Raw genomic sequence first — 15,837 nt, 5'->3', positions numbered from 1 at the left:
GTGGTGGTGGTGGAGGAGGTGGTAGTGGAGGTAGTGTTGCTGGCGATGAGTTTGGTTTCAGAATACCTACTTGGAAGGCTCCCTGGAGGTTGAAGTGCTTGGCTGCGGACTGAAAGGTTGGCCATTTGGATAGATCATCCGTTTTGTTGTAGAAAAGACCGGCACTCTGTTCCTGTAACGATGATAGCCCAGGACACCTGTGGATAGTGCCATCCCGCCTTATAGGGTTGCTCTGAGAGAGAATTGACTAGAGAGGGCACAACAACAGCAAGAGCATACATACCTGCTGGGACTGGGGTTACTGTAAAGCCCCGCTCGCTTCCACTGCCTACTCATGTACCTTCCCCCTGGCCCTGTAGATACTCCCTCCACTCCTAACTCAGACAGGGAGGAGAGGTTTTAAAAAGGCAGGAATTTATTCCCCTTCTCACGTAAAGGAGTTAGATCTGTATACTGCCTCACATCCTCACTCCCACCCCATTAACATATATTCTTTTGTCCAAATTCACCTCTGTTTATAATCCCACTTCATCCCATCTCTAGGATCATGCTCCTTCAGCTACCACTATAGCATCTATACTGCTAACTGCTCAGCCTCTGGTTCATTTTCTTTGACCTCAAGACATTCCTTGGGCAGAGGGAAGAGCTGATCCCAAGGGCTCAATAGAAAGTAAACGCCTAGAAAAGAAAATGGAATATATGTACTAATATGTTGGATACAATTGATGTATGGATTGTAACAAGAGTTGTAAGAGCCTCCAATAAAATGATCTAAAAATAAATAAATAAAGCATTCCGTCAATCCTGTACAGGCATGCTTCAGAGATATTGGGGGCTTGGTTTCAGAGCACCACAAAAAGTGAATATCACAGCAAATCAAATATCACAACTTTTGGGGTTTCCCAGTCGCCTTAGGGTAGGTTTTCCAGAGAAGCAAAACCAGCGAGGCTCTGTGTATGCATAAATTAAGCGAGGTCTGTATCATGGAAATGGCTCACACAGCTTCAGTGGCTGTCAAATTCCAAGTCCATGGGTCAGATGTCAGGAGCTTCACCTGACCCCTGAAACTGCAGGAGCTAATGAATCAAATATCAGCAGGTCAGATAGCAGGCAATCCACGGTCAGCAGGCAGTACAGCAGACCACAAGCTCAAGTCCAAAGAACCAGAAGGCAGATGATAATGCAGGACCCAGACCCAACAAAAACAAGCAAGCTTTTCCACAGCACCCACTTATATCAGAAGCAGATTGTACCCCCCATGGTAATCTCATCATGAGGGATTAGAAGGGTGAAACGGCCAAACTACTGATAATCCTAGCCTAAGCAAGTAGATATAAAGGCTTAACTATCATACTAGTGCATACAAAAGTTATGTTTACATGTTACTGTAGTCTATTAAGTGTGCAATACCATTATGAAAAAGTTTGATTATAAAATGATTTTTTTAAAAGTTTGAAATATTTCAAGAACTACCACATTGTTATACAGAGATACAAAGTGTATAACATGATGTTGGAGAAACGACCCCAAAAGACCTGGTGACTCAGGTTTGCTACAAACCTTTACCTTGTGAAAAAATGCAGTGTCTGGACAGCACAATTAAATGAGGTTTGCCTATTCTTTCTCTAGTTATTGCCACACTGTTCCTTTCTTCTTTGTAGTCAATCTTCTTGAAAGAAGCTTGTCACTCTTCCTGGGCTTTATAATCTGATTTGATGCTGCTGACCCCTTGTTTCCTGTGACATCGGCTTTCCCTCCCTGCCTGTGCTCTCGTGGGGTCCCCCATGAGGCTGAGTGGCGTCCCACCAACCAGTCACTCAAAGAAAACCCAACCCAACCGCCATCTTAGCCCCACAGTTCCCTTCTCCCTCCTGTGGCCGGTCACGAAGTCCTATGGATTTTTACCTGTTAAACATCTCTCAGTCACGCTTTCTCCATTCCCATGGCCACAGAAACACCCCAGATTGTTAACCATCTCTTCTCACAAATAAGAGTGTTTTGACACATCATCACAAATCAACATTCCCTTCTGCTTCCTGTTAGCCGTTTTCTCTTTTAGATGCCAGTGTTATCAGCATTAAGGACATTTGGGATATCACAAAAAAATAAAATCGCAAATAAAAATCACTCAAATTACCACCCAGAAATAAATATTGTTGTCTTCTTATGTATTTCCTGCCTAGAGTCATTCTTCAGACCCACACAATGGTCCACTTGTTGTGCCCCATATCGCTTATCGACAATCACTCACCACGCAAATGCCTACCAAGGCCTGAGGGCCCTGCGAGGTTCGCCTTTTCTTACTTCTCCAGAGGGGGTCAACTCCAGGTGGGTTGCTCCAGCTGCAGTTCTGTACCACGGTGGCCTTTCTTTTTAGCTTTGGGTGATTTGCATCTGTTTCCCTGGGCTGGGAATGTTTGCACTTGATTCTCCATATGCCAGGCTTAACTTCAAGATCATTGCCACAAAAAGACTCATCCTGGCTATTCTAAAACAAAACACCCAAACCCAAACTCCTCAGAACCACTGTCATTGATCCTGACTCATAGCAACCCTATAGGGCAGAGTAGAACTGCCTCTGTGGGTTTCCAAGACTGTCCATCTTTATTAATTTATTTATTTATTTTGACTGTCCATCTTTATAAAGAGGGGCTGGAGGGTTCAAACTGCTGACCATGTGTAATGTGTAATCAATCCACTAGGTCACCCGGGGTCATTCTTGACCACTCTCAGGGCCTCTTAAACTTTTTGTTCTTGAAACCCTTTTTGTTGAGAAATTTGTAGCAAGGGCAAGTGCTGCCAGAAACATCTGTTAGGTGTTTGATTTACTTTTTTGGTTTGAACATTTTGTTGGTCATCGTGTGTTCAGAAACCCTTACTCTTGCCACGTTTTTTAACCACACCCCTGTCCCATTCAGTTATTTGATCTCACAGGGCTTGACGCACAGCTTAAGAAGTTTTGCAAGATAAAAGTCTGTTGCTATGTTGATTCTGACTCATAGCAACCCATGTGTTCCAGAGTAGATCTGTGTTCTACAGGGTTTTCAATGACTGTGATTCTTCCTGAACTAGATCACCAGGCCTTTCTTCCAAGGCATCTCTGGCTGGATTTGAATGCTCAACTTTTGGTTCACGGCCAAACTGCTTACCTGTTTGTTTGCACCACCCAAGATCTCCCAAAAGATCTCTAGGTCACTAGGAATGGCACTAGATCTGTTTATTTATTTTGGTTTTCTAAATAAGATAAAACCCTTTCCCGTTGAGTTAAAAAAAATTCACACTAACCTATATCCAACTTGTTTCCTTTAAAAATGTTCCCACTCGCATATAATTTTCAATTGTGTGTTTATTCTCTGGCTCCTTCCATATGCAAGAGACTTCAAGCAGAGACCTTTTGTATCTTGTTTGCAACTCAGCCCAGGTGCTCAACACATTTTGTTTAGTGAAGAAAACTGAACGCTTGGAGGACCTATCAGGGTTCACTAGAGGGAGTATAGGAGAGAGATCATGGGAACCTGAACTGGAGCCATGAAATCCTTTAAGATGAAACTATCAGGATTTGGTATCTGGAATTGGGGTGACGGAAATAAAGGGATATAGGGCAACTCTCAGGAGAAAGAGATGAGGTTTTCTACTCCCATAAAGAGTTAGTCTCAGAAACCCGAAGGAGCAGTTCTGCCCTGCCCTACAGGGTCACGATGAATCGGAAGTGAGAGGGTAGCTTATCCGTGGGGCAAGGGACTAGCAGGGTAGTGTTGCCATTAACAGAGCCCAGGCAGGTTGGAGGTGAAGGGTTTAATTTTAGATCCTGAGCACAGCATCAACTTGATGGCAGTGAGTTTAGTTTGGCTTTGGAGCAAGCTTGTGATTCATCTGGGGGACCGTGTCCTTTAAAACAGAGGAGAGCAGGGCTGGCAATTCCAGTTTGGGGGTTGTTGTTAATTGCTGCTGCTTTAGAGCCTGAAACCCAATGGATAAACAACGAACGACAACTGAGAAAGGGGAAAGAGGCAGTTTATCCTTAGGAAGGGTGGATTAACTAGTACTCACCCAAACAACTAGTGAGCATGGCTTACCCCATCCACTGCCATTGATTCCCGTTCATGGTGATCCTTTGTAGGGTTGCTGAGGCTATCAATCTTTGTTGGAGCAGACAGCCTCGTCTTTCTCCTTAGGAGCAGCTGGTGGGTTTGAACTGCTTACCTTGATATTAGCAGCCCAAAGAGTCACTAAATATACCACCAGGGCTCCTTTTCAGAACAAAGGCATAGAGATGAAGGGCAATTAGAACTTTTTTCTTCTTCCCTTTTCTAGTCTATTGGGCCAATGAAGACTCCCTACCCCCACTGCTTATTGCTACTGCAAACTTGTATGAATGGTCTTTTAAAAAATATTGATGATCCAATAGTATGTAGCACATACACGAAAGGAAGAAGCTTCTATGGGTTCTTAATTTTTACCTGAGCTGTTGGTTGTGTACTGCTCTTCGGACTTGGAGAGACGTTGCTGGGATGGCGTGTTCACGCATTCCCCACCCCAGTTTCCTCCTTGCTGTGTATGCTGAATGAAGTCTCTTCTCTGCAGTGTGATGATATTGTGACACTTTTCCCCTGGTACTCTGTGGAGTTGGCTTTGATCCTGCTCCTGTGCCACCTGCATGGTCACTGGTGTATGTCAGTCCATTGTTGAAGCTCACCAGCCATTCTCTCTCACTGGAGGACCCCCTCCCCGCCACCCCACTACCGCATGTTCACCGACCCTCTCCACTTCCCTAGACATTGGTCTCTCCTGATAATAATTCCTAAGAGAGCAACATGAAGTTTGCTCATTCTTGCTTTAAGGAACATTCTCTCTCTCTTTTTATTGTGACTATTATAAAAGTTTATTTAACAAAAAAAATTGAACATGAAAAATGTACATCACCTCATTTTTACACTGTAGTAAAACAGGTCCTTTGGAAAGCGGGGTGCGTAGAAACAACTGATGTAGACTGTTGAACACGGCTATTGTACTCGCTCCCAGGCTTCTAACATGATGACACTATTGCCTCTTATTACCACCACTCCAATACTGTTCTGTTGTCCACTAGTTGCCATCTCCACACATTCACCTATCACAAGATTCATAAAGGGATCACACCCCGAAGTATCCCTTTGACATGCCTGCCACCATTTAATTTCAATGATAACTTCTTGTCCACACATTTTTTCAACTCGGGCGATGAGCTTTGCTCATTGTGTCTTCTCTGGAGGTTCAGCGTTGCCTTGAAACAGAATTCACGCATTCTCTCTCTTTAAAAGAAAAAATCATTTTATTGGGGGCTCATACAACGCTTCTCACAATCCATCCATCCATCCATTGAGTCAAGCACATTTGCACATTTGTTGCCATCATCATTCTGAAAACATTTGCTTTCTACTTGAGCCCTTGGTAGCAGCATCTCATTTTCCCCCTTTCTCCCCGCTCTCCCCTCCCTCATGATAATTTATAAATTATTATTATTTTGTCATATCTTACACTGCCTGACAAGGAACATTCTCTTTTGTTAAGAGAAAATTTCGACAAAACATTCATTTTACCTTAACTCATTGGCTTTATTTAGCAATTCATGGATTCAGTGGTGTTCGAGTTTAAAAGTCAGACTAGAGCTTTAAAGGACAATCGGAAGAGGCGAAGTTTAACAGGAATAAGAAGTAACCGTTGATGCAAATAAACGGTTTAGTTCTACGTTCCTTTCCTTATCTAGACTATGGGAGCCTGTGCGGCTGGGTTAGTGTCCTACAACTGAGAGGGCGAGCATGCATCAGATAACTTGTGCTCTCTCGTCTGGGAAGGGCAGGCATTTACAAGAAGTAGAAACCGAGGTTTCGTCCTCAGTTTCACTAACCACCAGGTATATGTGTATATATATAGCTCCATCCCTTGGCTCTACTGCTTTGATAATATGAAATGAAAGAAGAAATAGACATATCACATGGGAAAAATCTAAATCTAGAGTAAATGTCTTTTCCCCCTTATTTGTTCATTTTGGATGCTGGCACTAAACTTCTATGTGCCCTTATTTAAAAAGAAATTTTATACCCTTATTTATTTCTAGAGAAATTTTATACCCTTATTTATTTCTAGGATTAGGGGGAGGAATACCATTTTTTCTTTTCTATGTCACTCAATTTGAAAATGTTAAGTATAAATGCTGTTCCTCAAAAATATAATTTTTCCCTTCATTGTGTATGGGGGGTGGGGAACTAAGGTTTCAGTTTGCCGATGTGGGGCTTAGCATAAGCAACTTCATCTTGGGCCTAATATAGTCAAATTCATCATTTCTTCCTATAAAAAAAGCCAAACTGGTTGCCCTCAAGGCGATGCTAACTCATAGCAGCCCTATAGGACAGGAAGACTGCCCCTGGGTCAGTTTGCGAGACTGTGACTTTCCGGGAGTAGAAAGGTCCGTTGTTGCTCCATTTCTTCCTATAGGTGGCACTTGTTACCATGAAAGCTAGACGTCTAAAGGAGCGTGAAGGAGGGTGTGAGGGCAAGTGCTGGGGAACAGTGATGCTCACGGGGCCCCTAAGGGAAGCCTCCAGGCTGGTGAACCAACAGGACCAGATGCCAAAGCAAGGTCTCAGAAGCCTGGAACACAGAACCTTCCAAGAAAGAGACTAGGAGTGTCGACTACAGCAGAGAGATCCCATGAGATAGACTAAGCCTTGTTTCCGAGATCTCAAAACATGCACATCGACTTCATGAAGGGGTAGAGTTAGAAGCCAAACTGCATTTTGGCAGAGGAAGAAAGCCAATAAAATCTAGACTTTGAGAGTGGTTCCAAACCAAACTCATTGGCATGGAGGCAACACTGACTCATAGTGCCCCCACTGTGTGTTTCCAAGACTGTTTGGGGGAATAGAAAGCCCCATCTTTCTCCTGTGGAGCCGCTGGTGGTTTTGAACTGCTGACCCCGTGGATCGCAGCCCAAATCGTAACCACTACACTACCAGTTAGAAAGGACATTTTCTCACATGTGAAACAGTTCTTATTGTTAGATGCCCTTGAGTCAATTCCAATGAAAGGCAGTCCCATGTGTGCCAAGTAGAAGTGCTGCCCAGGGTTTGAAGACAGCATCTTTTGTCAGCGGATTCTCAGGACTTTCTTCGGAGGGCCCTCTGCATGAGTTCAAACCGCTCCTTGTTGGACTCAGAGTTGAATGTTTAGTCATTTGGGCCTTGCAGATTCTCTTGAAACAATACTTTATGACTATGAATCAAACACAAACTAAAGGGGGATACCGTTTTTCACCTGTTTGTCAAGAAAAACCCATATTTTGAGGAGCTGATACCAAGGGCTCAAGTAGAAAGCAAATGTTTTGAGAATGATGAGGGCAACAAATGTACAAATGTGCTTGACCCAATGGATGGATGTATGGATTGTGATGAATTGTCTGAGCCCCCAATAAAATGATTTAAAAAAAACACAATGACCCTATTTTTAAATAATACTTGATGGTAATGAGAATGCCAATGTGAATGGTTACAATGCTTCAGGAGCTGTAGACTTCTGCCTATTCTTTGACACAGAAATCCCACCTCACCCACTTGTTGCTGTTAGTCTCACCTAGCATTCTGTGCACAGCAGAAAGGAACCCGGCCCGGTCTGCCCTGCCCTCGCCTCACAGTCATTCTTCTGTTGGAGGCCATTGCTGCAGCCACTGTGCTGCTCCATCTAGTGAGAGTAGTGAGAGTCTTCCTCTTTCCCTGCCTTTCCACTTGATGAAGCCCGGTGTTCTTTTCCAGTTACTGATCTCTCCTGATAACACATCCACAGGATAAGAGACCAAGTCTCAACATCCTTGCTTCTCAGGAGCACTCTAGCTGCACTTCTTCCGAGATACATTTTTTCCCTCCTGGTAGTCCATACTTTCAATTTTCTTCACGAGCATCATAATTTAATTACATCTATTCTTCTTCAGCCTTCCTTACTCAATGTCCAACTTTTCCATGCACATACTTTGGCTCGGGTCAGGCACACCTTAGTTCTCAAAGTGACATCCTTGCTCTTTCACACTTTAAAGAGGTCTTGTGCAGTAGATTTGTCAACACAATGCCTCCTTTGCTTTTCTGACTGGGGCTTGCATGAGCATTGATTGTGGACCGAAGGAAAATGAACTCATTGACAACTGTCATCTGCATGAGGTTGTCTATAGGTCCAATTGAGAGGATTTGGGTCTTCTTTTACATTGCGTTGCAATCAACATTGAGGCTACAGTCCTTGACCTTCTTCAGCAAATGCTTCAAGTCCTCTTCACTTTCAGCACACAGGTTGTGTCATCTGCATATTGCAGGTTGTTAATAAGCCTTCCTCCAATCCCGATACCATATTCTTCTTCATATATTCCAGCTTCTTGAATTATTTGCTCAGCATACAGATTGAATAAGTATGGTAAAAGGATACAACCCTTATGCACACCTTTTTGATTTTCAAACCATGCAGTATTTCCCTGTTCTGTTGGAATGTTTTCCTCTCGGTCTGCATGAGCACAATGAAGAAGTGTTATGGAATTCCCATTCATCTCAATGCTACTCAAAGTTTCTTATGATCTACACAAGTGAATGCCTTTGCGCAGTTAATAAAATACAAGTAAATATCTTTCTGGTATCCTCTGTTTTGAGCCAAGATCCATCTGATGTCAGCAATGAGATTCCTTATCCCAAGTTTTCTGAAACCACGTCATATTCTGGCAGCTTCCTGTCAATGTATTGCTGCAATGTTGTTGAGTTATTTTAGTTGCATACGATTTTAATGATACTGTTCAATAGGCTCCACGTTCTGTTGGGTCACCTTTCTTTGGAATGGGTACAGATATGGATCTCTTCCAGCTGTTTGGCTAGGTAGCTGTCTTATCATATCTTGGCATAGATGAGTGAGTGCTTTCAGTGCTTCATCAGCTTGTTGAAACATTTCAATTGGTAGTCCATCCGTTTCTGACGCCTTACCTTCGCTCATGTCTTCAATGCAGCTTGTACTATTTCCTCAGTCCCATCAGTTGTGGATCAGATGCTATCCCTTGAAATGGTTGAATGTTGGCCTGTTCTCTTTACTATAGTGACTCTGTGTATTGCTTCCATCCTCTTGATGCTTCCTGTATCATTCAATATTTTGCTTGTAGAATTTCTCAATACTTCAACTACAGAATTGAATGTTTTCTTCAGGGTTTTCCCCCCTTTCAGTTTGAGCTATACTGAGCATGTTCTTCCTTTTGGTTTTCTTAACTTCACATGTTTGCATTATATTATATTGTCATTGCATTATAATACTTTGTCTTCCTTAGCTGCTTTTCAAAATTTTGTCTACTCACTCACACATCATTTCTTCCATTTGCTTTAGTTATTCTACAATCAAGAATAGGTTTCAGAGTCTCTTCTGACATAGACTTTGGTCTTTTCATTCTTTCCTGTCTTTTTAAATAACTTTTCCTTTCTTCCTGTATGATGTTCTTTTTTAAAAAGTTAAATTACGGAGCAAAGGTGGGGTAGAAAGGGGGAACCGCTTACAAGGATCTACATATAACCTCCTCTCTGGAGGACGGACAACAGAAAAGTGGGTGAAGGGAGATGTTGGACAGTGTAACATATGACAAAATAATAATGACTTGTAAATTATCAAGGGTTCAAGAGGGAGGGGGGAGGGGGGAGAGGGGAGAAAGGGGGAAAATGAGGAACTGATGCCAAGGGCTCAGGTAGAAAGCAAATGTTTTGAGAATGATGATGGCAACAGATGTACAAATGTGCTTGACACTGGATGTATGTATGGATTGTGATAAGCGTTGTATGAGCCCCCATTAAAATGTGTTTTTTTTTTTAAGTTAAATTAGTTGCTTTACAAAACATTGCAGATGCCATAAATGGTAACATAATACTTCACCAAACTAGTTCTCTAGCACAGTTGGCTAAGCGTGTTTTAGAAAGGAAAGCCAATGCCAAAGCCCGGCTAAAGCTGTTCTATAGCACCAGTCACTAAATTGGAAGCAAGATTGCAACATGACACAAAATTGTGTAGTATTTACCAGCACCATTAAATAATACAGCCTTAACCATATCTCCTTGAACTACTTCATAACTTGTCAAGAAAAGTAGTTCACAGCAAGGCTGTGTGATGTGTTCTTAGTATTAGAGTTATTTTGTCTTAAAATTGAGCATGAGGATTTTGTTTGTTTGTTTGTTTGTTTTGAGGATTTTAACTCTCGGTTGTGAAGAAGACTGCTTATCTCAGAGTGAAGACACTATGCTGAAGACACTGGTTTGATATTTAAAAAAATAAATGACCCAAACCCTCCAACTCTGAAACTGAAGAAGGGAAGTTTCTATTGTATTTCAAGTTGTGGAATCTTGTGAGTGCAAAGACAGTCTAGTTTATGTTTGTAAGAATATTTCTACTGATGGAGTACTTTGGATGGGGAGGGAAACTTCATCTGTTTTAACTGCCTGGTTTAAGTATTGAGAAACCTTTGTTCTAGGCTATATGATGTTTTTGATTACAGCCCACAGCTCATCAGGTCTTCTGTCATCAGTGCTCTATAAGTCCAACCTATTCTAGAGATGGTCTTGAAATCCAAGTGGGATATGCACAAAACTCCCATTTGGGCTCTTGTGTGCTTATTTTAATTTTCTTTTACTTCAATCTGAACTTACTTATCGACAATTGATGGTCTATGCCACAGTCGGCCTCTGGCCTTGTTTTGGCTGTTGATATTGAGTTTCTCCACTGCCTCTTCCCATAAATGGAGTTATTTAATTCCTCTGTATTTCATCTGGTCAAGTCATTGTGTATAGTACCCATTTATGTTGTTGAAAAATGGTATTCGTTTTTATCATCAAGACCAAATTTTCCAATTATTGTTCCTTCCATTTTGTTTCCAACTTTTGCATTCTGATGACCAATAAATATGAATGCATCTTGATTGCATGTTTGATGAATTTCCGATGGAAGGAGTTGGTAGAATCCTTCAATTTCTGCAACACTTGATTTAGAGATTGGTGCATACATTTGAATAATAATTGTATTGACTTGTTTTCCTCTTATGTGGATAGACGTGATCCTATCACAGACAGCATCGTACTTCAAGATGGATCTTGAAGTGTCTTTTTTGATGAGGAACGTGACACCATTCCTCTTGAAACTGTCATTCCCTGCATAGTAAATCATGTAATTGTCTAATTCCAACTGCACAATACCAGTCCATTTCAGCTCACTAATGCCTAGTATATTGGTGTTTATGCAGTCCATTTAATTTTTGATGACTTCCAACTTTCCTAGATTCACACTTCATACACTCTAAGTATCGATTATTAATAGATGTTTGCAGCTGTTTCTTCTCATTTTGAGCCATGCCCCATCAGCAATGAAGGTCTCAAAGGCTTTACTCCATCCACATCACTTTGGGCAACTCTATTTTGAGAAAGCAGCTCTTCCTCAGTCTTATTTTGAGTGTCTTCTGACCTGAAAGAGCCCTGATACTGTAGTTATTAGGCATTGGGGTGTGATCTGCAAAGTCAGCAGTTCAAAACCACCAGCCACTCCATGGGAGAAAGATGAGGCTGATGAGGCTTTCTATTTCCCTAAAGAGTTCCAGTCTTAGAAACCCAGAGGCAGTTCTACCCTGCCCTAGAGGGTTTCCATGAGTTGGAATTGACTTGATGGCAGCGAAGTTTTTGTTTTCACTTCCAACCGGAGGGTTCATCTTGGGCATGATATCTGACAATGTCCACCACTGTTCACAAGTTTGTTTTTTCGTTTTTAATCATTTTACTGGGGCACTTACAGCTCTTATAACATTCCAAGCATATTTGTACATATGTTGCCATCATCATTTTCTAAACATTTACTTTCTATTTGAGCCCTTAGTATCAGCTTCTATTTTTCTCTCTCCCCACTCCCACCCTGGTTGCCCCTTGACACAAGTTTTTCAGTGGATAATTTAGCCTACATATCAAATAATGATTGATACATACAAACACTTGAGATGCAAAAATATTTATGATATTGTTATTTTTAATATTTAAAACGGAATTCCTCTAAATAACAGTCCATTCAAATTAAAAGCTGTCAATTAAAAATGATGTTGTGGATGATTATGAAAAGAACTAAAATATGTTTGTGTTTTTAGTAAAGAAAACGTATATTGACTTCTTTTCTAAAGCATATATGTATAGCACAATGCTACTTTAAAATGTATATATATAAGACAAATCTGTGAAGCTGGTAGCTATTAGACTCTTAAAATATTTACTTGGTGACTCTGGAATACGGACAAATTATGTTATTTGTTCAACTAACGCATGTTTATTGTTTTCTTTGTGCAATGCACTTTAGGACATAGAAATAAAGGAGAAAAGCATGTTCCTTGACCTTGAGGCTTTTACATTCTAATAACAATATTAATTGAATTGCCTTTTTGGCAAATTAAAAGTACTTTGAGAGCCTAGAATGGGGGTTGCAACAGTCCTTGCCTTTTACTTTTGAAAATGTCTATAATGAACATGTACTAGTTTCATAGCCCTTTTGTTTCCTTTCTTCTTTATCTTTCTTTTATGTTTAAGGAATTTGGCAGAGAAACAATGGTAGCTAGAAGGCAGCTAGTCAAGGGGAGCTCTGGATCCTGGTTGTTCCCGGAATGGGAGAAGCCCAGTGCATTTAGAGGCGGTCAAAGGGAAGGAGACAATGGAGGAGATAGGGAAGAAGTGTGTATAGTACACGTGTGTAGTATTGCGTGAATGTGTGAGACAGGAGTGCACGTGAAAGGTGTGTGAGAGTTGTGTGAAAAGTCTAGGTGAATATATATGAAGGGGAAGGTGTGTGAGACAGGTGTGCACAAGGTGTGTGAGACAGGTGTGCACATGAAAGGCATGTGAGAAGGGTTGTGTGAAAAGCGTAGGTGAATACATATGAAGGGGGAGGTGTGTATGTGTGTGTGTATGTGGTGTGCTGGCAGGGTAAAGAGGAACCAAGATAAGATTAGCTTTCAACAGGAAGCAGGACACTTCATCTGTTGATTGTGCTAGAGACAAGGTTGTCAGTGGAGAGAAAGTGTGTATCCTGTAGGCCTAGTGGTTGTGGGGGTCATCCCTCATTGCATTCATGTCATCAAAGTGGAAGGTAAGATCATGTCAATTTGGGCCTCTGTGCCTGGTAAGTTTCTACTCCATCTTCCTTTAAAAAAACAAATAGTTTCCCTGCCTCCGTGAACCTTCGTGCCTGTGTCTTGAAGGGTGATCTGGGATCAAATACTGCTAAATCACTTACTGGGGTGGGGGTAGGAGAGGGAGCAGGTACTTGTTAACCTTGTAGAACCCCGGAAGGGTCTCACCTGACTGAATCTGGGTCTCAGAGGACTGGGGCCAAAGAGCTGCATTTGAAAGACCACCCATGGAGATCTTAATGATACAGTAAAGTTGGAGACCCACCTTACTGAATACTCCAATTGTTTACAAAGCTTTATTATTGGAATTAAACTTACTGCTGCTGGTAGTTTTGAGTTGTGGACCTTGCTGATAGCAACCCCAAATGTAGTTCACTAAGCCACCAAAATTCCTTGAATGTTGGGCTGTTAGCTGCAAGGTAACAGCAGTTTGAGCCCCACCCCCACCCCACCTCTCTTCCGGAGAAAGGTGAGGCTTTATACTAAGGCAGAAGGTTACAGCCTTGGGCATCCACAGGGCCAGTTCTACTCTGTTATATGGGGTCACTATGAGTTGCAATCAACTGGATGGCAGCGAGTTTGATTTTCATTAATCATAACTAAACCATTCCAGTCCCCAGCCCTTGGGCAGGGGATATATGTGGACTTCTAGTCTACCCCAGTGCATGGCTGTCATAGTGCTTTGGTCACTTATTTGAAAAATGAATGAGTGATGTGTCCAAAACTTGAACCCAGTTATCCCAACCTGAGACCCACAATTTCTCCTATCATATCACATTTCATCACCATTTCAGAATGAAGGAAGGAGGCCGCTAACTTCTTCATGTGAGCACTTCTTGCTTCAACTGAGCCTAAAAAGAATGCCAATGGAAAAAACAAAGAAACTACCAAATCCACACACAAACAGTTCTTGGGAAAAATGGAACTCTGGAAGAATGGTGTAGGGGTATCCTATGGGATAAAAGACCCCAAATAGAAATCTATTGCATAGAGACCCCTTTATTAAGTCTAGGCAAGACAAAGATAAGTCATCCTCCAGGTGAAATAGACCATCATCATGAGGCCACACAGCTGTCCAAAAGATTCACAGCCTCCCAAGCTAAATGATCAAGTATGGAAAACAAAGGAAATTCATCACAAAAGCACAATTAATGGCAGACCAAGTCATCCTGGTTGTAGGGTAGACTATGGAAGCAGGAAAGGGATCATGATTGGGATGCACATAAGATTGGTTCAGGATCCTCTGACGACCTTAGTTGGAGGATAATTCATGACTATGTGGCCCAATTTTCATCAGGCAAGTTTCTGAGCTACATTCCCCTCTCTGGTCTGTCAAGGCTTTTTACATTGCTTGTCAATGGTCAGGAACCCTGGTAGTGTAGTGGGTATGAGCAGGGCTGAAATTTGAAAGATGGGTGATTTGAAACCATCAGAAGCTCCAAAGGAGAAAGGCTGGGCTTTCTACTCCCCTAAACAGCTACAGCCTCGGAGACCCACGGGGGTTGCTATGAGTCAACTTTGGCTCTATGGTAGTGAGGCTTTTGTTGTTGTTGTTTGTTTTGTCGATAGTCAGAAAGAACTTAATGGAGGATGAATGTATGTGGAGGCTCATATAGATTTAGGGCTTCCACTTTTAACCGTAGCCTTCCTCAAACCCAGGTGTCCTCAAACTTTTTAAACAAGGGGCCAGTTCACTGTCCCTCAGACCCATTGGAGGGCCGGACTATAGTTTTAAAAAAAACTATGAACAAATTCCTATGCACACTGCACATATCTTATTTTGAAGTAAAAAAAAGAGAGGGGGCAAAAACACCCTGTGGGTCAGATAAATGTCCTTTGCGGGCCGCATGTGGCCCACGGGCCATAGTTTGAGGATGCCTGCGACCCAATGCTAAGAATCTAAACTCAAAATCAAGGATGGGTTTTTCTAAGGGGAAGATTAGACAATGAACCCCTCTGACAGTGAAAGAAGTGAAATGAACAAGGAGTATTAAACCCTGTGGCAGGCATCTTTGATAAGTTTGCTACCCAAAACCCATTGGCTTCTACTCAATTCCAACTCATGGCAGCCCAGAGTGCTATAGAGTAGATCTTCTCCATAGAACTTTCTTACTTGTAATCTTCTTATTTTCAGTTGTGATAGATAAATAAATAAATAAATAAATAAATGTATGTGTGTATGTGTGTGTGAGAGAGAGAGAGAGAGAGAAAGAGAGAGAGAGAGAGAAAGAGAATTTGCCATTTCTATAATCCGTACATGTACAGTTAGTGACATAAATTACATTAATCAGTCTCCCCAAATTTCCATTACCCTGAAACAAAATTGACCTGTAATCAACAAAAGCAGATCGTGAAGTCTTAGCTCCACAGCACCTCAATACGGGTTTGAACCTCCAACCTTTGGCTAGTAGTGTTTTAAGGTACAAAAGAAACCCCATCTTGAACATAATTTAAAGAGAACATTTGATAAGCCTTGAGACAGACAAAGACATGAAGATACAGACACATTGTCCAGATGAGGGAGACCACCAGCACGAGGTTGAAATGGTGTCCGAGTGTTGGTTGAGACACAACTCTTTTAAAAAAGGCATGGGAGGGCAAAGGAAACCATCACAAAAGCATGATTAGTGTTGGATCGATATATCAGA

General features: G+C 41.7%; 1 pseudogene; it reads right to left on the bottom strand.

Annotated features, from left to right (window-relative positions):
• Positions 1 to 5,003: 5,003 nt before the first annotated feature.
• Positions 5,004 to 5,284, bottom strand: LOC115873233 (annotated as a pseudogene).
• Between the last annotated feature and the right edge of the window lie 10,553 nt (positions 5,285 to 15,837).

This window comes from Echinops telfairi, unplaced genomic scaffold, assembly GCF_000313985.2.
Source record: "Echinops telfairi isolate 266 unplaced genomic scaffold, ASM31398v2 ScPeMD7_7467;HRSCAF=8505_1, whole genome shotgun sequence".
Classification (NCBI taxonomy): domain Eukaryota; kingdom Metazoa; phylum Chordata; class Mammalia; order Afrosoricida; family Tenrecidae; genus Echinops; species Echinops telfairi.
The sequence above is the reverse complement of the archived record's forward strand: the minus strand, read 5'-3'. Positions and strand labels throughout refer to the sequence as shown.